Below are 27,960 nucleotides of genomic sequence, written 5' to 3'. Positions count from 1 at the left end.
GGATGGAAGATTGGTCCTTGGGACAGCAGATCCTCCCTGAGAGGAAGTCCCAATGGAGCATCAGTGACCAGCCGTACCAGAGTACCAAGACCGGCGAGGACAGTCTGGAGCTACTAGAATGACCGGAATCCTTTCTGCCTCAATCCTGCACAGGAGTCGTGGCAGGAGTTTGAGAGGACTGGAACAAATCACCAGCCCACCTCAGAATGCCGGCTACTTACCGAGCGGCCAGGACACTTCTTGTGCCCCCTTGGTGATTGACACAGACCATGGCCTTGTCCGAATGAATTAGTACCAGACACCCCTGAAGACGAATTGTCCAATGAGCCAGACAAGTCTGATCACTCTGAAGGGAGCTATTTTCCCTACAGGTCACGGCGTAAAAGTTTAGCCCACTCGGTCAGACACCAGGCCTAAGTGCCGAACCAGCCATAGCGAACATATGGCGGGCCAGAGATCCCAGCAAGGAACTAGGTCCTTACTCCTAACTAGGCAGAAAAAAAAAAAAAAATTAGTGCCTATAGCTGAGAGTGGGTTTACCCCCTGGGACTGCCCATAGGCGTAGTCAAGCTTTTTCCTGCCTACTGTCCTACTCCTGTAGGGGCAGTATAACCCATTGGTTAAGAAGAATCAGAAGCTGTGTCCATCAATGAATAAAAGAGAAAACAAATTGTAACATTTCACCAGAAATCACATATGCCTGTCTGAGAGCTGCTCAGCAGCCAATTGCAGAAGTCAGACATCAAGACAGATTTAGGTAAGTCTGCTACGTGTATTTCAAAGTAAATTTGATAAGAAATACACAACTGCAGAGGTAGGTCAATTTAGGGCTAGAGATGCAAGTTTTACTATTTTTATATTTTTTTGCAATCTGGGGCGTATTTTTTTAGAATTAAACTATGGCCCCATAACTTATAATAGTGGTCTACAGAAGGGGAAAGATATAAAAAATAAATTACAGTCTATGAAGTCACATAGTGTGTTGCCAATAGTGTGTGAGGTGGACTGGGATCAGATAACATGCAGCCTGTTCATTGGTCTCTCAAACACATGGAAAAAAGAAATACCCATTCCTATTCTCAGATAATATCACAAGGTACAAATGGCCATTTGGCCTATGGTAAGTTCCTTCCAATACTGCACTCAAGTCATCTACTAAACAGTCTCAGAGCAGAACTTCTAAGCTAGTAGTAGTTTGTCACATTCAACTGGACTTGCTCTGTAATGATGACGAAGTTTAACAGCTTCTTCTGTAGCACCCATTTTGGGGTTTTCACCCAAAAATGACTAACATGTCTTTGAAGGTTCTCATTTATCAAGGTTTAGTCATGGAATATCTAGTAAGTTAGTCACATTCAACTGGACTTGAGGATGTTTCAGCTTTGGTTTTGGAAATGAAGTGGCTTGGAGAAGCTACGAAACGTCTTCAACGTTACGTAACAAGTCCAACTGCATATGACTAAAGCCTCGTACACACGCATCGAAAATCGGCAGGGAATTTTCGTCCAACGACCGATCTGCCGATTTTCGGCTTGTTAGTATGATGTTTCCGACAACCAACTCCGACTTTTCGGCCGAAAAAAAAATCTGGTGTGCAGGCTATAACATTTTTGTCCGCCATCAAAACACGGCCGATTTTCGTGCAGTCAGTACAGTTTTCGACACGGAAAAATCTAAGTAGCAAGTCTGGGCATGCTCAGAGAAGAAAGAACACAAAGAAAGCAAACCAACATATGACAATCACTTCTGAAGTAGAATTTTGTTGGGCGAGAAAATTCGTGTGCAGTCTAGGCACATTCCAACCAACAAAACACCACTCTGGACAAAAGACGGACGATCGGTCGGCCGACAATCGTTGCGTGTGTACGGGGCTTATGTATAATGTGCTAGTATACAATGCATACTAGCACACTATGGAATACTTACCCTAGAACGAAGCCCTCCCGTGGCGCGTTGTCGCCACTGAGAGGGCTGACATCTTTCCCCCAGGCTTTCCTCCGGGTTCACGTGCTCGGACTGTGTGATTGGCTGGAGCCATGATGACATCACAGCCTTGGTAAAGGAGGGGGGGGGGGGACATAACACGGAAGTTCCGCTTTAATTGAATTCTCTGACTTGAACACTGAGTGATAAACCCAGAACAAGTATAGTACATAGCCACTGAGATAAGGGCAACTAAGCTAGTTAGGGGATTGGAGGACCTAAATTAGGAGGAGCTTTCACAAGCGCTTTATTTATGCTCCCTAGAGAAGAAACGCCTGAGAGGGGACATGATAGCGATTTACAAATACCTCAACGGTGATCTCAGCATAGAAAAAAAACGATTTAGTCGCAAGGAATTAAGAGGACACGAGGCCTACAATGCGACCGGAGGAGAAGCGATTTAAGCTCAGGCTACACAAGGGGTTTTTTTACAGTGAGGTCAATAAGATTGTGGAACTCTTCCACAAATGGTAGTAACTGCGGGCAGTATGGCTACTTTTAAAAAGACTCTTGGCATACATCTCCAAGATCATGACATTCAGGGGTATGTGAAGTTAATACGTCCACACACACCTACACAGGTTGAACTGGATGGACTGTTCTCTTTATTCAACCTCAACTACTATGTAAGATGAGAACTCTGTATATTGAGGAACCCACAGGATTAGCATGGCAGCCAGGTCACTTGCATTTTCAGACTAGCAACAGCATCCCCCCGCGTTTTCCTCCTGACAGGCTTCCTTTAACCTCGCACAGCGCAGCCGAAAAAAAGTGCAATCAAAATGTGAAAACAAGACGTAAAAGGTGAATTGCCGGCCTATTTTCTAAACAGTAGCAATCGTCTTTGTAAATCTGGCAGTAACTAGGCAGGAACATTTATGTAAGGCTCTTGAACAGCACCACAGGGACCAGAGAGGAAAAGGCACGGAAAAAACAACACAAAGCATCCAACGCTACCTGCATTGTAATGCAGCTAAATACATCAGAATATGAATGCCGGCCTGCTGGGATTCCAGAAAAAGCTAAGAGGGCTGAGATAGATTGCCTAGTCCCAGTCAAATCATGCGGGGCCTTAATCACAAAGTACGAGAGGGGGAGAGCGAGCGAGCTCAGCGCAGGATGCTGGGTATGGGGGATCGCTGTGAAATATGAGTACAGAGCAGGAGAGCACAGCACGGAATATTCCACATAACATGATGAAAACAGTCAATGGATCTTATTCATCAAAGGTGCAATATGACCTAAAGAGTTAAATAGTACCTAAAGTAAGCTAAAATGGCCTACCAAAGCATTGGCTAAAAAACTAATTCAGCATGCCTTAACCGCTTGCCGACCGCCGCAAGTACATATACTGCGGCGGTCAGCCCCGAGCAGGCAAAGTGATGTATGGGTACGTCACTCGCCTGTGAGCCAATAGGGGGCAAGCGCGCACCGCCAGAGGCGCGCTCCCGCCCCCACTCATTCACGGACACCCTCGGCGTGTGTGCCCGGCGGACCTGATGTCCGCCGGTCACTCGCGATTGTCAGTTACACCGGGAGAAAGGCAGGCGGCTAATGTAAACAAAGCCACCTGTCATTCTCCATTGTGTAAGTGCAGAGATCATACAGTCGTGCTATGCAGGATCGTATATATATGTAGTTACACAACAAGCCACATCCCATAACAGTTAGAAGCACGCCCCTAGGGACACACTTAACCCCTCCTTCTCCAATAAAGTTAACCCCTTCCCTGCCAGTGTCATTTTTACAGTAACAGTGCATATGTATAGCACTGATTACTGTAGTAATGTCACTGGTAACCCCAAAAATGTGAAAAATGTCAGTCAAGGGTCCGATCTGTCCGCTGCAATGTCGTAGTCCCGCAAAAAAAAAAAAAAAAAAAATCTTTCCCTTAGTTAGTAAACGCAATAACTTTTGCGCAAACCAATCAAAATACGCTAATTGCGATTTTTTTTACCAAACATATGTAGCAGAAAACAAATTGGCCAAAAATGTTAAAAAATTTAGATTTTTACATTTTTTTTGGGGAATTTCATATAAAAAAAATGTGAAAAATATTGTTATTTTTGCAAAATTGTCGCTCTTTTTTTGTTTATAGCGCATGATCAAAAATCGCACAGGTGATCAAATACCACCAAAAGAAAGCTCTGTTTGTGTGAAAAAAAGGACGTAAAATTCGTTTAGGTACAGCGTCGCACGACCGCGAAATTGTCCGTTAAAATCACACAGTGCCGAATCGCAAAATAGGGCCTGGTCAGGAAGGGGGTAAAATCTTCCGGGGCTTAAGTGGTTAAAGCTGGACTCTAGACCGATACAGAAAAACACGGAATTTTTGTAAAATCTTACCTGTAAAATTCCTTTCTCTGAGTCCTCCGACAGTCGCCGCCTCTTCATATTCGTCACATATGGGGTATTAGACTTTGCTCCGAAGGAGTAGCTAGGCAACAGAATATGTTAACAATAAAGCTTTAACATATCCCACCCTCAAGGGGTGGTCCCCTCAGTCAATACCCTCCTACTTCCTGCAACCATATCTCAGTTTTAGTGGAATAGCAGTAGAGTATACATTCAAACCCCAAAAGAGGGGCGGGGGCGGCGACTGTCGGAGGACTCAGAGAAAGGAATTTTACAGGTAAGATTTTACAAAAATTCCGTTTTCTCTTACGTCCTCCGACAGTCGCCGCCTCTTCATATTCGTCACATATGGGGACGTCCCAAAGCAGTGCAAACATGAGGGGTGGGAAACGCATCCGCGCCGAAAGGCAACGCAGTCTCCACTTCAAAGAAAGGAACCTTACCAAAGGAAGGAAACCAGCTGGGCAACAGCAAAAATAAGTGCTCAACAGGAGCAACAACCCAGGAAAAGACAAAAAAACCAGGGAATACAAAGATATCCCAACAGCCAGGAGTCCCCAACAAGGGACCCTATGGAACAGCCGCACTAAGAACCTTGCGGCCAAAGGAAGCATCCGCCGATGCCTGAACATCTACTTTGTAGAATTTTGTGAAAGTGTGCACGGTCGACCAGGTCGCCGCCTTACACACCTGGGCTACAGAAGCCCCATGACGGCAGGCCCAAGACGTACTCAGTGATCTAGTAGAGTGCGCCTTCACAGGCACAGGGGGAACCTTCCCCTGCAAGGCATAGGCCTGTTCAATGGTCTGCCTGATCCATTTGGCGATGGTAGAGGCCGAAGCCGCCATGCCCTTCCGAGGACCCTCTGGAAGAACAAACAAGGAGTCCGTCTTACGAAAAGACTCAGTCGATTTAAGGTAAACCCTAATCGCCCGAACAACATCCAGAGAGTGCAATCTCACCTCCTTTGGATGTTTAGGCTTCGTGCACAACGAAGGCAAAACAATATCCTCGTTAAGATGGAATTCCGAAACTCGTTTCGGCAGAAAAGAAGGATTAGGTCGCAAGACCACCTTATCCAAATGAACAACCATGTACGGAGACTTGCAGGACAAAGCCGCCAGTTCCGACACTCTGCGAGCCGAAGTGATCGCCACCAAAAAGGCGACCTTTTTGGACAACAGAGACAACGAGATCTCCCTGATCTGTTCAAAAGGAGCACGTTGTAACACAGAAAGAACTAGATTCAAGTCCCAGGGGGGCAAAGGATCCCTCCTAGGAGGAACCAGATGTCGCACACCCTGAATAAAAGTGCCAACCAAGGAGTTGGAAGCCACGGGACGTTGAAACAGAACGGCCAGCGCAGACACCTGACCCTTTATCGTGGCCAGCGCCAAACGCTGATCGACACCCGTCTGAAGGAAAGACAGCACACGGGAAACCGAGTACGTGCGGGGTGAAAACCCCCTGGACTCACACCAGGCAAAATAGGCCTTCCAAGTACGGTAATAAACCTTTCCCGAGGAAGACTTCCTCGCGTTGATCAAGGTATGAACGACCTCTGGAGAGAGACCCTTCTCCTTCAGGACCTCGGTCTCAACAGCCAGGCCGTCAAAGCCAGCGACTGTAAAGCAGGATGGTAAATCGGTCCTTGAGACAGTAGATCGTCTCGAAGAGGCAGACGCCAGGGGGCGTCGACCGCCAGATTCACGAGGTCTGCGTACCAGGACCGGCGAGGCCAGTCCGGTGCCACAAGAATCACCGTGCTGCGTTCCGAGTGTAACCTGCGAAGGAACCTGGACAGCAACTGAATCGGTGGAAAAGCGTACATCAGCCTGTACTGATGCCACGGGGCCACTAACGCGTCCGACGCGTCTGCCCGAGGGTCGCGCGTCCTTGCCACGAACCTCTTCACCTTGTAGTTGAGGCGAGACGCGAACAGGTCCACATCTGGAAGACCCCACTTCGCGCACAACATCTGGAAGGCAGCCGGATGGAGAGACCATTCCCCCTGATCCAGGGTCTGGCGACTCAGATAGTCCGCCTGCCAGTTCTCCACTCCCGGAATGTGAACCGCCGTTATCGCCGGGACATGAGTCTCGGCCCAAGACAGAATGTCGGCCACTTCTCGAGCCGCTCGGGCACTCCTGGTGCCCCCTTGGTGGTTGATGTATGCCACTGCCGTGGCATTGTCCGTCTGCACCCGAACCGGGCAGCCCTGCAGCCGGACCGTCCAGCGATGAAGACAGAGCCTTATCGCACGTAATTCCAGAATGTTGATCGGGAGGGAAGACTCCCCCTCCGACCAGGTCCCCTGGGCGGACAGAACGCCCAGAACACCACCCCAGCCCGACAGGCTGGCATCCGTAGTGATTATCGTCCACGAGATCGGACGAAACGACTTGCCCCCGGACACCAACGGGGACTGGAGCCACCACAGAAGGTTTTCCCTGGTGCGACGACTCAACGAGATCTGAAGATCCAGAGATTGAGGTCGCCCGTCCCACTTGGACAGGATCTCCGCCTGGAGACCCCGCGTGTGAAACTGAGCGAAAGGAATCGCCTCGAAGGCCGAGACCATCAATCCCAGACATCTCATACACGTCCGCAGAGACGAGTGTGGAACGTCCCTGAGGAACCTGACTTCCTCCTGAAGAGTCCTGAGCTTGTCTTCCGGCAGGAAGACCTTCGCCTGCACCGAGTCCAGTATCATTCCCAGATAGGGAAGACGAACCGACGGACTCAGTGTCGACTTTGGAACATTTATCGTCCAACCGAACTCCTGCAGAGTTTGCATTGTGACAGACAGGTCCTTCTCCAGACCCTGACTGGTCGCAGACCGAATCAGAATGTCGTCCAGATACCCCAGGACAGAAATGCCCTGGGCCCTCAATAATGCCAGAACCGGTGCAAGCACCTTGGTGAAGACCCGCGGAGCCGAGGCGAGCCCAAAGGGCAACGCCACGAACTGGTAGTGATCCTCCGCAATGGCAAATCGAAGGTATCTCTGATGCCCCTCGAATATGGGGATGTGAAGGTACGCATCCTTCAAATCGATGGAGGCCATGAATTCCCCCGGAACCAGGGCAGCCACCACCGAGCGCAGGGACTCCATGCGGAACTTGCGAACCCGCACAGAGCGGTTCAGAGCTTTCAAGTCCAGAATCGGACGAACCTTGCCCTCCTTCCTGGGCACGGTGAACAGATTGGAATAAAACCCCCGAAATCTGTCCCGATGAGGCACCGGAACCACCACACCCTGAGCCCTCAGGTCCCGCACCGCCAGGTGCAGATCCCGCAGGCGCTCTGGAGACAGTTGTAGATTTGAGGGAAAAAATCTGCTCTCCGGCCGAGAGAGAAACTCGATCTTGTAACCAGATCGAACGATTTCCAGAACCCATCTGTCCCGCACACGGGCCAACCAGGGCTGAAGAAAACCGAGCAAGTGTCCCCCCACCCCAAAACTGGGTGAGGGCGCCCCTTCAGGCCGAACTGTTATGGGCCGCAGGTCCGGATTGGCCGGACTTCTGTTTCCCAGACCAGGGCTTCTTCTGAGAGCCTTGGCCTTTGAACGGTTTGCCCTTGTAGTGCGGCCGAAAGGCACGAAAGGACCCCTGAGGGGGCCGAAAATTCGCATGCTTCTTCCCAGAAGCCCCCTTAGCCTTGGGGAAATGGGGCAAGAGAGTGCTCTTACCCCCGGTGATCCCCTTAATCAACACATCCAGGGACTCCCCAAAAAGGCGAGACCCATCATAAGGCAGATTGGCTAAGGTTTTACGTGAAGATTGGTCCACCGACCAACATTTCAACCAAACCAGGCGGCGAGACAACACCGCCACGCTGTGCACACGTGCAGCCAACGGAATCAGGTCCAGGTCCGCATCACACAGATACATGACACCCTGGTGGATCTGATCCACCATATCCAGGGTCGCCGCCGAGGCCGAATCGGCCACTAGGACGCGCCTAAGCATCTGCGTCCAACTTGCGATCGCCTGGGCCGCCATGAGAGAAGCAAACAGAGCCTTAAGCATAGAACCCGTAACAGAATAAGTATGACGGGCAAGAGACTCCAGTCTCCTATCCGTGGCATCACGGAAAACAGGGGAACCCTCTGCAGGAATCGCAGCGGCTTTGTTCAAAACCGCAATTGCATGATCCACTGGTGGAGGCACACACCACCGTTCATCAGTGGCAGGCGAGAAAGGATAACGCAGCTTGAATTTACTTGGTACCGCAAAAGGTTTGCGCAGATCGCGCCATTGATCCTTAACAGCGCGCTGAAAATCAGCATTGCAGGGAAAAACCTGCGGTGTCCTGCGTTTTCTCTGCGTCCCATAAGCCGCCAAGGCAGCGGGAGGACACACTTCGTCCTGCAAACGCAGCGTCTGCTTAATGGAAGCAATCAACTCATCCATGATTGCAAGCTCTTCAGGCGAGCCAGGGGGAGAATTATCGACCCCCTCAACTTCAGCCTCCACCTCAGACCCCACTAGATCAAGAGAGGAGCGGGACCCCGATAAAGGGGTCCCTGCTAGAACAGCCCCATCACCTTCACCCTCAGAATCAGAGGACAGAGCAACTCTGGGCCGTTTAGTAGATTGAGCAGCCACCAGCATTTGCACCTGGGCAGCAAGGCCAGCCACAATAGTGGCTAAATCCCCCCCTGGGGGGGAAACAGCGGTCCCCTGGCTTTCCACCAATACTGTGGGAAACTTGCCCTCCTGAGAATCCATTGCCCCTGTATGCCAGACAACCAAGGGTAAACTGCCCCCTTTCAGCAAGCGCGGCAAGCGCAGCCCACCGCACCACACTCAGGCACAATGAGACCCCCACAGGGAATATACAGACTGAATACAGGCAATGGCAAATAGGAATAGAAGGATAAAACCTGAGGAGACCCCGCCGCTGCTGCTGCCTCGATCGGTGTTCCAGGAAGGAGGAAGTGATGCTGCCAGGGCGCTCTATGTAAGCCTATGGAGGCTACAAGAAAATGGCCGCCGTGCATGCAAACCATGCGGCCGGAGCGGGCGCCGGTAAAATGGCGTCGTTTGGCGCCGAAATCGCCGCTCCATAGTGCATAAAAACACACACAAGCTTATCCCATTATATGGATACATGTTAGATCGCCGCAGCGATCGCTGTATATGCCCCAACATGCCATAAAAACATGCCCCACAGCACACAGCTTCCCACACTGCCCAGCCTGACACACACAGTGTCACACAGCTCCCCCCCCCCCCCCTTGCAGCCCACAGCATGCAGCCGAGAGATAGGGAGACAAGCAGTGTGAATAAAGGCAGGTTACACAGTCCCAGACTGAGACCCCCCCCAGACAGACAGGTCCCCACATAGATACACTTACCTCACATGGCGTGGGGAACCCGCACAGGCGAACAAGCCGCTGCACATGAGGCAGGGAGAGTCGCAATTCAAGACGCACACAATGGCGGTTAAGAAACCGCACAGCGTCCGGTGAGGTAGCCACCTCACCAAACATCCCTGCACCGAACAGGGATGGGTCGTTCACTGTGCCAGGAGCGTTACCTGGCTGAACGCTCGATGGCAGACTGGGAAGCCACTGACCCACGACCTGCGATCAGGGGGATCAGCCCGAGACCCAGTCCGCATGATCCTCTTCGTCCGAAGAACTAACTAATGCTGACCAAAATAACAGCTAAGTAAAGGTAGAGAAAAAAACTCAAACAAAATATTAAAAAGAAGAAAGAGTCTGGGACAAAAAGTCCCAGCACAGAGAGAGCCAGCCACTCCTGACAAGCTAGACATAAAAACTGAGATATGGTTGCAGGAAGTAGGAGGGTATTGACTGAGGGGACCACCCCTTGAGGGTGGGATATGTTAAAGCTTTATTGTTAACATATTCTGTTGCCTAGCTACTCCTTCGGAGCAAAGTCTAATACCCCATATGTGACGAATATGAAGAGGCGGCGACTGTCGGAGGACGTAAGAGAAAAAAAAAAATTAACAACCACACCCCCCACACCAATTATGACACTTCTCACATACATGTAAAAATAAATAAAATGTTTTGCAGCACACTACTGTAGCATTGCGGTGTTGGGCAGTACTGCACACCATACATGCATTTGTGCACCGACATGCCGTTCACTTCGAATTGCATCCCAACACACTTAGTGGCGGTTCATATATATGCGATGCGGGAACCCTGTGAATCCACTGCCGGTTCCCTCATCGCATTCAATTCGCAGGCAGTTCACACTGCCACATGCGAATCACTGGGGTTGTCAATACAAAGTTAACGACACCCCCAGATTAGTTTGCATATCGCAGTGCGAACTGTCAGTTCGGACATGAATAAGATCGCATAGGTGTGAACCCCCATGCAATCCGATTCTGCTGTGGACCCAAAAAAGGGTCCTGTGTGAGTTGCGTCCGAATGCGATGCGAATTCAGGCATACAATCTGTATGGCTGAATTCGCATCGCACAGTCATCGCCATGTGATTTTCAGAGCAGTGTGCTCCGAATCACATGCGATTTCTGTCATCGCACTAATGTGAACCGGGACTAAAAGAAACAAACCATCTCTTCATTGCAAGGCAATGCACTACCATGCTTTGTGTCCCTGAAAAAGGATCAGGTGCGGTACGGACAGTGCTGGGGTGCGCTGGCAGCACATTTACTATAAACAGGGTTCCATAAAGCCCAAGTTTAGTAAAATATAATCAGCACAAGGGATTCTAATCAATGTGAAGTGTCTCTTGTGCTGCTGGCTGTGGCATTAGTTGAAATCCTCTGTCCACCGATTCTTCTAGTAAACCAAGCTCAGGGCTGCTCCTGCTAACGCCCGTGTGGAGCGCAAACAATTGTGCCACAGCTGTGATTTGTCATTGCGTATGGCAAAGTTTAGAGTAAAGTCTGGATCCCTCATCTATAGTTAACTCTGTACTGAGGAGCTGTAAAGGCATTCAATGTTTCACTTACTGAAAATTTGGAGTACTGCGAGGGTGCATGCAGTTTTTAACCACTTCAATACTGGGCACTTTCACCCCCTTCCTGCCCAGGCCAATTTTTCCCTTTTAGCGCTGTTGCATTTTGTATGACAATTGCGTGGTCATGCAACACTGTACCTATACCAAATTTATGTCATTTTCCCCCCACAAATAGAGCTTTCTTTTGGTGGTATTTGATCACCTCTGGGTTTTTTCCTTTTTGCTAAACAAATAAAAAAAGACCGAAAAGTTTGAAAAAAAAAAAAGTTTTGTTTATGTTATACAATTTTGTAAATAAATAAGTTTTTTTCCTGCACTGATGAGCACTGATGAGACTGCACTGACAGGCACTGATGGGGTGGCACTGATGGGGTGTCCCTGATATGCAGCATTGGTGGGCACTGAAAGGCGGCACTGACAGGCGGCACTGATGGGCACTAATGGGCACTGATAGGCGGCACTGGTGGGCAATAATGGGCACTGGTGGGCGTCACTGATAGATGGCAATGATGGGTACTGGTGGGCAGCACTGATAGGGAGGGCACTGGCGGGCAGCACTGATGGGGAGGGCAATTGGGGGGCTCCATCCCTAGTGGCCATATCGGGCATCCCTGGGGTCATGGTGGGCATCCCTGGTGGTTCTAGTGGCACCCCCCCCCCCAGGGGTCTGCACTGGTAATCAATGATCTGATTACCAGTGCTGACCCCCCCCCGTCAGGGGAGCCGCCGATCGGAGCTCGCGCAGAGCTGTATTATCCTGCCGCCGTCATATGACGTCCGGTCAGGATAATACAACCACATTCCCGCCGTCAATCTGCTATAGGGCGGGCGGGAAGTGGTTAAACTTGACATATTTGGTTTCAATTTACTAGACACATTTTAGTGTATTTTTTCCTGAAAATATGGAATTGATAAACAGTTGCACAAATATGTAATATAGGGCTTGCGCCTGGTGCCTGGGCAGCCAAATGTCCCCCACACCCTGCACGTGCCTCCCCGCTATGTATTCCGGGCTCCACTTGCCCATCCCTGAGCCCAGGACCAGCATAGCAGGTGTCGCCGGGTAGAGGGAAGGAAGGAGTGTGTCCTTTCAGACAAGGAGCTACTGTTCGGCCCCGCCCCTCCCTCTCTCCTGATTGGCTAAATGACTTTAAATTATTACCGCCAGAGCCAATGGCACAGCGACTGTCTCAGCCAATCAGGAGAGAGAGGGTCCCGGAAGGCCCAGAGACTTGTGGACATTGCTGCACAAAGATAGGGCTCAGGTAAGTATTAGGGGGTGCTGCTACACCCAAAAGGTTTTTTTTTTTATCTTAATGCATAGAATGCATTAAGATAAAAATCTTCTGACTTTACTCTTTTAATTTGTATTTTTTCTGAAGGTCGGCGCAGTTTAGTGTCGGTTCACACTATGGCGATCCGACTTCGGGGGCCACCTGTTAAGTCGCGTTCACCGCGACTTCGGCGCGACTTGCACGGACTTCACATAATGGAAGTCAATGCAAATCGCTCCAATGTCACCCGAAGTAGTACAGGAACTATTTTCTAAGTCGGAGCGACTTGAGTCGCTCCTATTAGGAACGGTTCCCGTAGCACAGAATGGACCGCGACTTGTTAGGCTGACCAGTCGCGGCAGTGTGAACCAGGACTTAGAGCCCATTCACACTAGCGCGACTTGTGAGGCGACTTGTGTGCCCTCAAGTCTCCCCAAGTCGCTTGACATAACAAAAGCAATGTTAATCAATCAGTGCCGTCTTAATTGGCACTATTGAAGTCGCTCCGACTTCAGAAAAGGGTCCTGTACTACTTTGAGGTGACCTGTGATCCGACTTGTCCCATATACTTCAATGGGAGTCGCCTCCTTATCTTAAGTGAAGCGACTTGTTATCAGACTTTCCAGGAAGAAGAAAGAGATTAGCCAGGCATTCCCCACATTGCAGCCATGCCTATATGGTATATATTACATATATATGTATGTAATGGTATATATATTCCATTATCTCTGCTTGGTCTGTGTGAGTGGCACTGGTGGACACAGATTAGTGGCACTGGTGGACACTGATTCGTGGCACTGGTGGACACTGATTCGTGGCACTGGTGGACACTGATTTGTGGCACTGATACGTGGCACTGGTGGACACTGATATGTGGCACTGGTGGACACATACGTGGCACTGGTGGGCAGTGGCACTGGTGGACACTGATATGTGGCACTGGTGGACACTGATATGTGGCACTGGTGGGCAGTGGCACTGGTGGACACTAATACGTGGCACTGGTGGGCAGTGGCACTGGTGGACACTAATACGTGGCACTGGTGGGCAGTGGCACTGGCGGACACTAATACGTGGCACTGGTGGGCAGTGGCACTGGCGGACACTAATACGTGGCACTGGTGGGCAGTGGCACTGGTGGACACTAATACGTGGCACTGGTGGGCAGTGGCACTGGTGGACACTGATACGTGGCACTGGTGGGCAATGAGGAAATGAGTAAAAAAAAAAAAAAAACAGAAAAGGGGAATTAGTTCACAACACATCATATTCTGATTGGCCAAATACAAAGTCGTCTGTCATATAAGTCACGCAAAATAATTCACAAGTCGCGCTGAAGTCGTGTAAAGTAAAATCTCGGTAAAAAGTTGCTCCGACATGGGGCGACTTATGGTCGCGGTAGTGTGAACCGGGACTTAAACTAATATCTTCTACTGTTATGAAAACATCCATATATTGTAAGTGAACATTTAATATCAAGTCCTTCTATGATAATCTTCAGAGCATACTAAGCTTTCCAATAAGAAAGCCTAGCACTAGTTCTGAACTTGATGACTGCTCAGGGAGACTGAAACTCCAGATGGGTCTAAGCAATGCTGGGACCTGGTCCTCTGCCTTTCAAGGAGAAGTTGCCAAGCAGTGCCCTGCCCCCATGGTGCCAAGATGTATAGGACTTGATATACAGCACGAGTACAGAAAGGACAGCTGCTGGCCCTAGGGTTACTACCTTACCATCCAAGGATAATCAAACATCTTCTATTTGAGAACCAAAGTTGTTTAAGAGAAGTACAAAGTGCAAGCTCCTGCTACAGAGAGGCAACCTTCACACTGACAGCAGAGCTCCAGTGTAACCTGCAGTTCTGAGCTGTCAATTTGATTATTACTTATTTCAGGTACTTATATAGCGCTCTCAATTTACGCAGCGCTTTTACATATACATTGCACATTCACATGAGTCCCTGCCCTCAAGGAGCTTACAATCTAAGGTCCCTAACTCACATTCATACATACATAGTAGGGCCAATTTTATACAGGATCCAATTAACCTACCAGCATGTCTTTGTGGGAGTGTGGGAGGAAACCGGAGTACCCAGAGTAAACCCACGCAGGCACAGGGAGAACATGCAAACTCCAGGCAGGTAGTGTCATGGTTGGGATTTGATAGCTCAGTTCTGCATAATGCAGGAGTTGTTCCAGCAGTGAACAGGCAGGAGAGGCTTCCTCCTCCCCAAAACAGCATTTCCTGCCACTGCCTATCCTTGGGTACACCTCTGCAGTGCTAACAGCAATGGGTGGTATGTTCCTCCTCTGATCGATTCAGTATAGTCAGATATCCTGCTATTTGGTTTAGGGAGGTCTTCTCACTTACTGAATGTAACACCTGCACCCTATGGGCCAAAATTCTATGTTGTGTTTATACCAAGCTAGCATGGTCAACAGCGGCGCTCCCCCTCCCCTCACCCTTGTCTGACCTTGCAGTTAACGAGTCTTCATCGATGGTGCTTTTCTCTAGCTCTATGCATCACTAGGAATGCAGTGGGGGGACGTGCAAGCTAAACCCTTACAAAAAAAAACGGGCTCACAGTTGAGTTTTGGCTGTGGGGATTCTTCTAGGACTCACCTATGGATGACTTTGGTGTGCTCTCTACAGAGGGGGTGTTTTTGGCTGAGAACTGCCACCGTTCAGCAATTGAATCATCCACAAATTGGGCTTGTGAGAGGGGAGGAGCATAGAAGCAGGGAGACAATAAGTAAAGAAGGGAATTTCTTTCTTTCTTTCTAAAATACTTCTGGACAAATGGAGAGAGAGAAAAGGGGAGGTAATTACACAAGTGTACTGACCAGTAATTCACTTTGAGAGATCTTTCATGCACAATACAAGCTAGCTATGTCATAGCAGAAAATTACCCTTTTAAAACTAGGAGTGCCAACCTCCCACTTGCCACCTGCTGGCTGCAAGTGGAAAAAATATTAAAATATTCATATTTCAGTGCTTCCTTGCTGTGCAAAGTATTCCGATTGTGCAAGTAAAACCAATTCACAATCACTTATTTCAGCTTTCCATATAGCTGTCTGCCTGGCGTGCAAGCTAAACCCTTACAAAAAAAAAAGGCGGGCTCACACAGTGGCGTAGCGTGGGGGGTGGAAGGGGGGCCAGCCACACCGGGCGCAACATCTGGGGGGGGGGGGCGCATCCGCAGTGTCACTCTGTCTGTCTGACTCTGACATACACAGTTCACACAATGTCTGCGGCTGCCTCCATCTTTAGGCTGGGAGATGTCCAGCGCGGCCACCCTATGGCTGAAAATGGCTGGTCGGGGCGGAGCTGGACTGTGCCTCACCTGTCCATTAGTGTAGGGTGGGGTGGCGTTGCAAGCCAAGCCCCGCCTATGCTGCCTCTCCTCACTGCTCAGTCAGTTTAGCAGCGAGTGAGTCAGCAGCCTGGCGCTGTCACAGAGTGGGTTTTTTTTTTTTTTAAATCACCTGATTAGAGCCAGAGGCTCTAATAGGCTTCAAAAAAGGGTAGACCCAGGGCGCAGAGCAGTGTGCCCCGAGCCCACCCATTGTGTGACAATCGCGAATTAAAATTTGCTATTGTCACACGGATCCTCCTCCTGGCCAATCAGGAATCAGGTCCGAGACCCGCTTCCTGATTGGCCGAAAAGCGAACGCATGCCATTGGCCGAAGAGGAGGCGGGAGGACTCGAGGAGACGCTGGGGACTGAGGATAAGCCGCCGCTGCAGGTAAGTCTCTCTGCATTGAAAGGGGGCACGCTGGTCTGTCTGCATTGATAGGAGGGCACGCTGCTCTTTCTGCATTGATAGGGGGCACGTTGGTCTGTCTGCATTGAATGGAGGCACGCTGGTCTGTCTGCATTGAAAGGGGGCACGCTGGTCTGTCTGCATTGAAAGGGGGCACGCTGGTCTGTCTGCATTGAAAGGGGGCACGCTGGTCTGTCTGCATTGAATGGGGGCACGCTGGTCTGTCTGCATTGAATGGGGGCACGCTGGTCTGTCTGCATTGAATGGGGGCACGCTGGTCATTCTGTATTGAAAGGGGGCACGCTGGTCATTCTGCATTGAAAGGGGGCACGCTGGTCATTCTGCATTGAGTGGGGGCACGCTGGTCATTCTGCATTGAGTGGGGGCACGCTGGTCATTCTGCATTGAGTGGGGGCACGCTGGTCTGTCTGCATTGAGTGGGGGCACGCTGGTCTGTCTGCACTGAAAGGGGGCACGCTGGTCTGTCTGCACTGAAAGGGGGCACGCTGGTCTGTCTGCATTGAAAGGGGGCACGCTGGTCTGTCTGCATTGAAAGGGGGCACGCTGGTCTGTCTGCATTGAAAGGGGGCACGCTGGTCTGTCTGCATTGAAAGGGGGCACGCTGGTCTGTCTGCATTGAAAGGGGGCGCGCTGGTCTGTCTGCATTGAAAGGGGGCACGCTGGTCTCTCTGCATTGAAAGGGGGCACGCTGGTCTCTCTGCATTGAAAGGGGGCACGCTGGTCTCTCTGCATTGAAAGGGGGCACACTGGTCATTCAAACTTGTATTTAGATGCATTTTACTTTAATTACATCAGTATTTTCATAACAAACAATACATGTGCTTAGGGGGTAAGGGTTTCTTTAACTAATCTAGTGGAAGAGACTCGAGTGCTAAAATCTCACGGGTTAGGGGGCGCAAATTACTTGCCTTGCCCCGGGTGCTGACAACCCACGCTACGCCACTGGGCTCACAGTTGAGTTTTGGCTGTGGGGATTCTTCTGGGACTCCCCTATGGATGACTTTGGTGTGCTCTCTACAGAGGGGGTGTTTTTGGCTGAGAACTGCCACCGTTCAGCAATTGAATCATCCCCAAATTGGGCTTGTGAGAGGGGAGGAGCATAGAAGCAGGGAGACAATAAGTAAAGAAGGGAATTTCTTTCTTTCTTTATAAAATACTTCTGGACAAATGGAGGGAGAGAAAAGGGGAGGTAATTACACAAGTGTACTGACCAGTAATTCACTTTGAGAGATCTTTCATGCACAATACAAGCTAGCTATGTCATAGCAGAAAATTACCCTTTTAAAACTAGGAGTGCCAACCTCCCACTTGCCACCTGCTGGCTGCAAGTGGTAAATATTAAAATATTCATATTTCAGTGCTTCCTTGCTGTGCAAAGAATTCCAGATAACGTGGCCAAGTAAAACCAATTCACAATCACTTATTTCAGCTTTCCATATAGCTGTCTGCCTGGCGTTACGTCTCACAGCCTGTGCCATCAAAATGAAATGGAATTACTGAGCCGAATATTACCAACCCAAGCCAAGCAGGAATGCATACTCAGAAGAGGCAGATTTAAAAAAGGACTGACTTATTATTTATATTGTTTAAATATCGAGATCTCACATTTATCTGCCCCACTAAATTACGTTCTTCCAAAAGTACAGTAATAACAAGTGACTGTAAAAACGGTAATAATATTAGATATGACTCTTTTGGCAATTGCATGATATGCAGCTTCTCATGCAGGCACATTTTACTGCTTCCTAAACCTTGTCCGCCGAGACATCACTATAATACAAGACAGCCTGGAAGGGATAATGTCAGAGAGGCAGTTAAAGGAAAATGTTGCTCGGTGGTATGTATTAATGATCTGTGTTATGGAGGTACGGGCCAGAGTAATGTAGCATTTTAAACAGCAGCAATCTGCTTTTTATTAATTTTAAACGCCCTAAAGTAAATGGAAGTCTGCAAACCCACGTAAAGTGCCTATAATCACACATAATGAGATTTAATTATCCTGAGATTGGAGAGCATCTTCATTTGACAGCACCCTATGAATTATGATGTGTAAATAAATTGAAGGCAAGCACTCAGACATGAATACTTAATAGAAGCAGTTTATACACAGGTTTAATGAAAACACAGTGGGAGTTTACCCAGCAAGGTGCGGAGCAAAACTCACAATGAATCAAAGAGTCAATCAGGTCAATCGGGAGGATTTTCTGTTTTTTTTTTTTTTTTTTTAAGTAAAGCTCCGGCCAAAAATGTGTGTTGGATTGCATATGAAAGGGTTAGAACCCCTGGTATGGTTTCTATTCTTATCTCTATTTCCATTTATTTTCCAGTCTGATGCACTACAGTTCCTGGGACAGGAATTAATAATTATTACATTACTAATAAAAACAATAAAAAAAAAAATTCCATAAATCTATCCCATAGTTTGTAGATGCTAAAACTTTTGCGCAAACCAATCAGTATACACTTTTTGGGATTTTTTTTACCAAAAATATGTAGCAGAATACAAATTGGTCTTCACGGATGAAGAAATTTAAGCTTTTACGTTTTTTTTTTTATTGGCTGGGTTGTATAGCAGAAAGTAAATATTTTTTTTTTTTTAAAAATGGTCGCTCTTTTCTTGTTTATAGTGCAAAAAACAAAAGTCGTAGAAGTGATAAAATATTACCAAAAAAAAGCTCTAATTGTGGGAAAAAAACAGAATTTTTGTAAAATCTTACCGTAAAATTCCTTTCTCCGAGTCCTCCGACAGTCGCCGCCCACTCATACAGTCTTCACCAATGGGGTATTGACTTCATCTCCACAGGAGTAACTAGGCATAAGACTTGTTAAAAAAACAAAGCATTTACATAGACACACCTATAGGGGCTGTCCCACTGGTCCAATACCCCCTGCATCAGCCATCCCAACTCAGTTTGGTAGCAAGCAGTTAAGTGTATAAGAACCCCAAAAGAGGGGCGGGGCGGCGACTGTCGGAGGACTCAAAGAGAAAGGAATTTTACGGTAAGATTTTACAAAAATTCCGTTTTCTCTTACGTCCTCCGACAGTCACCGCCCACTCATAAAGTCTTCACCAATGGGGATGTCCCAAAGCAGTGTAGACATGAGGGGTGGGAAGACGAATCCGTCAGAAAAGGCAACACAGTACCCACATCAGAGAAAGGAACCTTACATGAACAGAAAAGGTAATCCTCTGGGTAACAAAAAAGGCTCAACAGGAGCAACAACCCAGGAAAGCAAATAACCAAAAGGGGGTGAACAACCCCAACAGCCAGGGACCCGAAATAAACCAGGGTTCCCTTACGGCACTGCCGCACAGAGAACTTTGCGGCCAAAAGAGGCATCCGCCGATGCCAGAACATCAGTTTTGTCAAATTTTGAAAAGGTGTGCACTGACGACCAAGTCGCAGCCTTACACACCTAGGCCACTGAAGCCTGATGCCGGAGAGCCCAGGACGTACTCACCGCTCCGGTAGAGTGCGCCTTGACAGGGAAGGGCGGAACCCGTTCCTTCAACAAATAGGCCTGAACAATTGTCTGTCTGATCCATTTTGAAATGGTCGCCGCAGACGCAGCCATACCCTTCCGTTCCGAGGTCCCTCAGGAAGGACAAAGAGAGAATCCGACTTTCGAAAGGATTCAGTCGACGACAGGTAAACCCTGATCGCTCTGACAACATCCAAGGAATGCAAAGCAACCTCCTTAGGATGTTTAGGCTTCGCACAGAGCGAAGGCAAAATGATGTCCTCATTAAGGTGAAAATCAGAAACCACCTTTGGAAGTAAGGATGGGTTAGGTCACAAGACCACCTTATCCCTATGAACCACCAGGTAAGGGGAGCGGCAAGACAAGGCTGCTAACTCCGACCCTCTGTGAGCAGAAGTGATCGCCACAAGAAAGGCAACTTTCTTTGACAGCAGAGACAACGAGATTTCCCTGATGTTTTCAAACGGGGAACGTTGTAACACGGACAGAACCAAGTTCAAGTCCCATGGAGGTAAGGGCTCCCTTCGAGGAGGAGCCAAGTGCCGCACACCTTGAATGAAGGTGCGGATCAAAGAATTAGACACCACTGGGCGCTGGAAAAGGACAGCCAGTGCAGATACTTGGCCCTTAATCGTGGCCAACGCAAAGCGCTGGTCCACACCAGATTGAAGGAAAGCCATCACTCTCGCCACCGAGTACGAATGAGGAGAGAAGCCCCTGGACTCACACCAGGCAAAATAAGCTTTCCATGTACGGTAATAAATCTTACCAGATGATGCTTTTCTAGCCTTAATTAAGGTAGGAATGACCTCCGAGGAGACACCCCTGTCCCTCAGGACCTGGCTTTCAACAGCCATGCCGTTAAAGCCAGCGACTGTAAAGCAGAATGGAAGATCGGTCCCTGAGGCAGTAGATCTTCGCGCATTGGCAGCCGCCATGGAGGCTCGACGGCCAGGTGAATGATGTCCGCGTACCAGGACCGGTGTGGCCAGTCATCACCAATGTTGGTTCCGAGGCCAACCTGCGAAGGAACCTGGACAACAACTGAATCGGAGGAAAGGCATACATCAGATGATACTGATGCCAAGGCACTACCAATGCATCCGAGGCGTCTGCCAGAGGATCGCGCGTTCTTGCCACGAACCTTTCCACCTTGTGGTTTAGCCGAGACGCGAACAGATCCACATCCGGGAGATCCCCATTTCGCACACAGCATTTGAAATACCTCCGGGTGTAGGGACCATTCCCCCTGGTTCAGGGTCTGGCGGCTCAGGTAATCGGCCTGCAAATTCTCTACACCTGGAATGTGAACTGACGATATTGCCGGGACATGAGTCTCGGCCCAAGACAGAATACTGGTCACTTCCTGGGCCGCCCGGGCACTCCTGGTGCCCCCTTGGTGATTGATGTAGGCCACCGCAGTGGCATTGTCCGTCTGCACCCGTACAGGACGATCCTGAAGACGGTCCGACCAATGGAGTAGGCACAGCCTGATCGCTCTCAATTCCAATATGTTTATGGGAAGGGAGGATTCCTCCACCGACCAAGTGCCCTGGGCAGACAGGTTGCCCAGGACTCCACCCCAGCCCGAAAGGCTGGCATCCGTGGTCAGTACTGTCCACAGCAACGGCCGGAAGGATTTCCCGTCTGCCACCGCCGGGGACTGAAGCCACCACAGAAGATCCACTCTGGTTTGGTGACACAGAGACACTCTCAGATCCAAGGACTGCGGGAGCCTGTCCCATCTGTTCAGGATCTCCGCTTGTAGAGACCTTGTGTGAAACTGTGCAAACGGTATCGCCTCGAAGGCTGACACCATCAACCCCAGGGCCCGCATACAGGTCCTGAGCGACAAGAATTCGTTGTCCCGGAGGGCTCTGACCTCGTTCTGTAGAGTCCGGAGCTTGTCCTCCGGCAGAAACACCTTCGCTTGAGCAGAGTCCAGAACCATCCCCAAATATGGGAGACGAACCGAAGGAGACAAGGTCGACTTCTGCACGTTGATGGTCCATCCGAACTCCTGAAGCGTCTGTACCGTAGTGGACAGATCGCGCAGCAGGCTCTGGCTGGCACTCGATCTTAACAGGAGATCGTCCAGATATCCCAAGACCGCAATGCCCTGAGCCCGCAACAGGCCCAGAACTGGAGCCAGCACTTTGGTAAACACCTTGGAGCCGAAGCAAGACCGAAAGGTACACGGATAGTGTTCTTCCGCGATAGCGAATCGGAGGTACCTCTGATGACCCGCGAAAATGGGGATGTGTATATATGCATCCTTTAGGTCGATAGAGGCCAGGAACTCGCCTGGACTCAGGGAGGCCACCACCGAACTGAGCGATTCCATGCGGAACTTCCGAACGCGTACAAAGCGGTTCAGAGCTTTTAAGTCCAGAATCGGACTCACCTTGCCCTCCTTTCTGGGCACGGTAAACAGATTCGAGTAAAACCCCCGAAATCTGTCCCGATGAGGCACCGGGACGACCACCCCCTGGGCGAGGAGATCATGCACCTGATGCAGGTCCTGTAACTGCCCTGGGGTCAAATGAAGATTTGAGGGAAAGAATCTGTCCGCCGGTCGCGAAAGGAATTCGATCTTGTAACCCAATCAAATGATTTCCTGAACCCATCTGTCTGGAATTCTGAGCAGCCAAGGTTGGAGGAAACCGTGCAAACGTCCCCCCAACCCTGAAACGGGTGAGGGCGTCCCATCAAGCAGAGGCGGACTGGGCCGCCGCACCAGCCTGGCCAGATTTGGGCTTGCCCGCCTAGGGCTTCCTCTGGCCACCCTGGCCCTTGAAGGGTTTCCCCTTGTTCTGTGCCTTGAAGGCACGAAAAGGACCCCTGATTTGGTTTAAAGGAGGGGCACGGCTTACTGCGGAAAAACTTGCCCTTAGGATTCTGGGGCAGCAGAGTGCTCTTGCCCCCAGTGACCCCTTTAACCAATTCATCCAGGGATTCCCCAAAAAGGCGAGACCCCGCATAGGGGATGTCAGCCGTTTTTCTCGAATTATGGTCAGCCGACCAGCTCTTCAACCATATCAGGCGACGGTTAATCACCGCGTCACTGGACAGGCGCGCAGCTAATGGGGCCTCATTCAAGGCCGCATCACACAAATACATGACTCCTTGATGGATCTGGTCCACCATCGCCACAGTAGTAGGAGGAGCGGAATCAGCCACGAGGGTGCGTCTTAGCACCTTGGTCCAATCCGCCACAGCCTGAGCCACGACAGAGGCGAAAATAGGCTTTACTAGGGACCCCGCCACCATGTAGGCATGGCGGGCAAAGGATTCCATCCTCCTATCCGTAGGATCCCTAAACACCGGAGACTCTTCGGTGGGTACTAGAGTGGCCTTGTTCAATCTGGCCACAGTGTGATCCACCTGAGGGGCCACACACCAGCGCGAATCTGTAGGAGACACAAAGGGATAAAGGAGTTGAAACCTTTTTGGCACCACAAAGGTGCGTTTTAAAATGACGCCATTGATCATTCACAGTAGCGTGAAACTCAGCGGGGCCAGGGAACACCTGTGCCGCCTTGTCGGTCCTGTGTGTGGCAAAAGAGGACACAATGCCCGGAGGATTGGGCTCATCCTCTAAATGTAGTGTTTCTTTAATGGCAAGAATAAGCACATCCATAGCTGCTCGGTCCTCGGCCGTCCCAGGGGGGGAATCATCCACCCCTGCAACCTCTGCCTCCCCCTCAGTCTGAGAAGAGCGAGACCCCTCAAGGGGTACGGCACCTATGGCAACCATGTCAGATTCAGAATCAGAAGACAAGGACAAACAAGGCCTTTTTCTGGCAGCACGTTCAGACATCAGAATCTCCACTTTGGACACCAAAGTCGCCACTGCAGCAGACAAAGTAGACAGAGCAGAGGATTCAGGGGAACCTGAATCCCCCACCAGGGCTGTGGGAAATTTGAGAATCCATGTTAGAAACAAAGAATCCTTTTTTTTTTTTTTATAATGGTACTGCCCTTTAAGCGCGCCGCAGACCCCCGCAGCACACCGCTACAATGACTGTGAAAACACAGACCCTCAATCAGGATAACTGATAACCAGAAGTATTGCACAAGTAAAAAGACAGCAGACAGACCCCCACACGTGTTACCACCGCAGCCGAGCTCTCCAGAGTAAAAGGAGGAAGTGATGTCACCGCAGGAGGCTGAACTGAAGCTTCAGGCTAAGGAAAAATGGTTGCCAATAGAAAGTAATGGGAGGCTTCGGTAAAATGGCCGCCAACATGTGCTTGGAAACAAACATTTGATACACACAAGATGGCGCCGCAAGGTGCCAAAATACACCACATACAATGCTGTATAAGCGCCCATAGTGAAGCCAGCCATGCTGTCCACACCTAAAATGGCGGACCAGCGGTTTTTAACCCCGCAGCGGTCGCCACACGCGTCTGTACCTCCAAACAGCACCCTAAAGTGATACAGGAGAGGGAACCCCACAGACTGACACAGCGCACTTGCTGTGAGACAAAACCCCCGCAGGGACCGGGATCAGGGAGCCCAAAAAGGCACAGACATGAGGGGATAACACAGGCACACAGGATTGCCAGCCCCAGACAGAAGCCCCACACAGAATGTACTTACCTGTACTCAATGGCGTGGGGTGCCTCTCATCGAGGGGAAACCGCCCACCCTCAGATGGCAGGGGTGCCATCAGCCAAAAACGCAGGACGCTAACAGTACACTGAGAACCGTGGGGAGACGTCCAGTGAGGTAGCCACCAAGCAGGCTTGCATCCCTGAGGACAGGGATGGGTCGTTTGCGAGGCCAGGGCGAACACATAGCCTGCTAAACGCTCGATGGCGGGCTGGGATTCCATCAGGCCCTCTGTCCTGGAGAACCAGGACGACCAGTCCGACTCCCAGCTCCACAAACGCCGTCTTCATCCGAAGATCCGACTAACTAACGCTGACTAAATAAACAGCTAGTAATGCAAAGAAAAAACACATTTGCAGAACAAATAAAATCATAAAATAGAAGAAGAAGGCTGAGACTGAAGCCCATCTTACTCCTTAACTAGGCAGAAGACAAACTGAGTTGGGATGGCTGATGCAGGGGGTATTGGACCAGTGGGACAGCCCCAATAGATGTGTCTATGTAAATGCTTTGTTTTTTAACAAGTCTTATGCCTAGTTACTCCTGGGGAGAAGAAGTCAATACCCCATTGGTGAAGACTGTATGAGTGGGCGGCGACTGTCGGAGGAAGTAAGAGAAAAGGACATTTTATTTGGGTACAGCGTTGTACGACCACGCAATTGTCAGTTAAAATAATGCAGTGGCCTATCGCAAAAAATGGCCTGGTCAGGAAGGGGTAAAACTTTCCAGAGCTGAACTGGCTAAACCCCTAGAAAATTATGTATTTTCTGAAAGCAAAGACCCTGTATAGTGAAAAGATCACATTTTAAAATGTTTGTCATATAACATAATAATTGTGCAACTGTTTATTAAATGCAAATTTTCAGGAGAAAATATAATAAAATGTATTTTAGCTCAAAGACACAGAACATAATACCCATTTAATATATATTTATTATATAAATATAAATAAAAGATGAGGTTGTGTTGAGTAAATGCATACCCAATATGCCAAGTCTTAAAGAAGAAGAGGGGGGAGGAGGAGAGAAGAAGTGAGGTGGGGGAAGAGAAGAAGAGCTGTGGGGTGGGGGGGGGGGGAGAAGAAAGAAAGAAAGAAAAGAAAAATAAAGAAAAGAGGTGGGGGGAGAGAATAATAATAAGAAGAGGAGAGGTGGGGGGGGGGGGAGAAGAGAAGAAGAGAGGTGGGGTTGATGAGAGAAGAAGAGAGGTGAGGCGGGGTGGGGGGAAGAGAAGAAGAGAGGTGGGGGAGAGAGAAGAAGAGATGTGGGGGGGGGGAGAGAAGACGAGAGAAGAGGTGGGGGGGGAAGAAGAGAGAAGAGGTGGGGGGGAAGAAGAGAGAAGAGGTGGGGGGGAAGAAGAGAGAAGAGGTGGGGGGGGGGAAGAAGAGAGAAGAGAGGTGGGGGGGGGAGGGGGAGAGAAGAGAAGAAGAGGGTGGGTGGAGACAAGAAGAAGAGGGGGAGGAGGAGAGAAGAAGAGAGAGATGACGGGGGGAGAGAAGATAAGAGTGGGGGGAAGGAGAGAAGAAGAGAGGTGTGGGGGGGGGGTGTAGGAGAGAAGAAGAGAGGTGGGGAGAGGAAAGAAGAAGAGAGCTGGGGTGAGGTGGGGTAGGGGAAAGAGAGGAGGAGAGAAGAAGAGAGGTAGTGGGTGAGGAGAGAAGAAGAGAGGGGGTGGGGGGAGAAGAGGAGAAGAGAAGAGGAGAGGTGGGGGGAGAGAGAGAAGAGAAGAAGAGAGGTGGGGGGAGAGAGAGAAGAGAAGAAGAGGTGGGGGGGCGAGAAGAAGAGAGGTGGGGGGGGGGGCGAGAAGAGAAGAAGAGAGGTGGGGGGGGGGCGAGAAGAGAGATAGAGAGGTGAGGTGGAGTGGAGAGAAGAAGAGAGGTGAGGTGGAGGTGGAGAGAAGAAGAGAGGTGGGGGGGAAGAGAAGAGAAGAAGAGAGGTGGGGGGGAAGAGAAGAGAAGAAGAGAGGTGGGGGGAAGAGAAGAGAAGAAGAGAGGTGGGGGGGAAGAGAAGAGAAGAAGAGAGGTGGGGGGGAAGAGAAGAGAAGAAGAGAGGTCGAGGGGGGAAGAGAAGAGAAGAAGAGAGGTAGGGGGGAAGAGAAGAGAAGAAGAGAGGTGGGGGGGAAGAGAAGAGAAGAAGAGAGGTGGGGGGAAGAGAAGAGAAGAAGAGAGGTAGGGGGGAAGAGAAGAGAGAAGAGAGGTAGGGGGGAAGAGAAGAGAAGAAGAGAGGTAGGGGGGAAGAGAAGAGAGAAGAGAGGTGGGGGGGAAGAGAAGAAGAGAGGTGGGTGGGGAAGAGAAGAAGAGAGGTGGGTGGGGAAGAGAAGAAGAGAGGTGGGGGAGAAGAGAAGAAGAGAGGTGGGGGAGAAGAGAAGAAGAGAGGTGGGGGGAAGGAGAGGAGGAAAAAAAGAAGAGAGGTGGGGGGGAGAAGAAGAGAGGTGGGGGGGGAGGAGGAGAGAAGAAGAGAGGTGGGGGGGAAGAGAAGAGAAGAAGAGAGGTGGGGGGAAGAGAAGAGAAGAAGAGAGGTGGGGGGGAAGAGAAGAGAAGAAGAGAGGTGGGGGGGGAAGAGAAGAGAAGAAGAGAGGTGGGGGGGAAGAGAGAGAAGAAGAGAGGTGGGGGGGAAGAGAAGAGAGAAGAGAGGTAGGGGGAAGAGAAGAGAAGAAGAGAGGTAGGGGGGAAGAGAAGAGAAGAAGAGAGGTAGGGTGGGGAAGAGAAGAAGAGAGGTGGGTGGGGAAGAGAAGAAGAGAGGTGGGTGGGAAGAGAGAAGAGAGGTGGGTGGGGAAGAGAAGAAGAGAGGTGGGGTGGGGAAGAGAAGAAGAGAGGTGGGTGGGAAGAGAAGAAGAGAGGTGGGGGAGAGAGAGAGAGAGAGGTGGGGCGAAAGAGAAGAAGAGAGGTGGGGGGAAGGAGAGAGGAAAAAGAAGAGGTGGGGGGAGAAGAGAGTGGGGGAGAGAGAAGAAGAGAGTGGGGGAGAGGAAAAGAGAGAGGAGGTGGGGGGAGAGGAGAGAAGAAGAGGAGGGGTAGGGGAGAGGAAAGAAGAAGAAAGAAGAGGAGGGGTAGGGGGAGAGGAAGAAGAAGAGGAGAGGTAGAGGGGAGAAGAAAGAAGAGAGGTGGGGGGGAAGAGAAGAAGAGAGGTGGGGGGGAGGAGAGAAGAAGGGAGGTGGGGGGGAGGAGAGAAGAAGGGACGGTGGGGGGAGGAGAGGAAGAGAGGAGAGAGAGAGGTGGGGGAGGAGGAGAAGAGAGGTGTGGGGGGGAGGAGGAGAGAAGAGAGGTGTGGGGGGGAGGAGAGGAGAAGAGGTGTGGGGGGAGGAGAGAAGAGAGGTGGGGGGAGAGGAGAGAAGAAGAGAGGTGGGGGGAGAAGAGGAGAAGAAGAGAGGTGGGGGGGAAGGAGAGAAGAAGAGAGGTGGGGGGGAAGGAGAGAAGAAGAGAGGTGGGGGGGGGAAGGAGAGAAGAAGAGAGGTAGGGGGGAAGGAGAGAAGAAGAGAGGTAGGGGGAAGGAGAGAAG

General features: G+C 50.2%; 1 protein-coding gene across 1 annotated transcript in view; it reads right to left on the bottom strand.

Moving 5' to 3' along the window:
• SEC11C (SEC11 homolog C, signal peptidase complex subunit) overlaps positions 1 to 27,960 on the bottom strand; it is a 79,104-nt gene that overhangs the window by 50,569 nt on the left and 575 nt on the right. The window lies entirely within an intron of this gene.

The sequence above is a fragment of the Pelophylax lessonae genome, assembly GCF_965119305.1.
Source record: "Pelophylax lessonae genome assembly, chromosome: 1".
NCBI classification, from domain to species: domain Eukaryota; kingdom Metazoa; phylum Chordata; class Amphibia; order Anura; family Ranidae; genus Pelophylax; species Pelophylax lessonae.
This window is presented reverse-complemented; position numbering and strand designations above follow the sequence as displayed.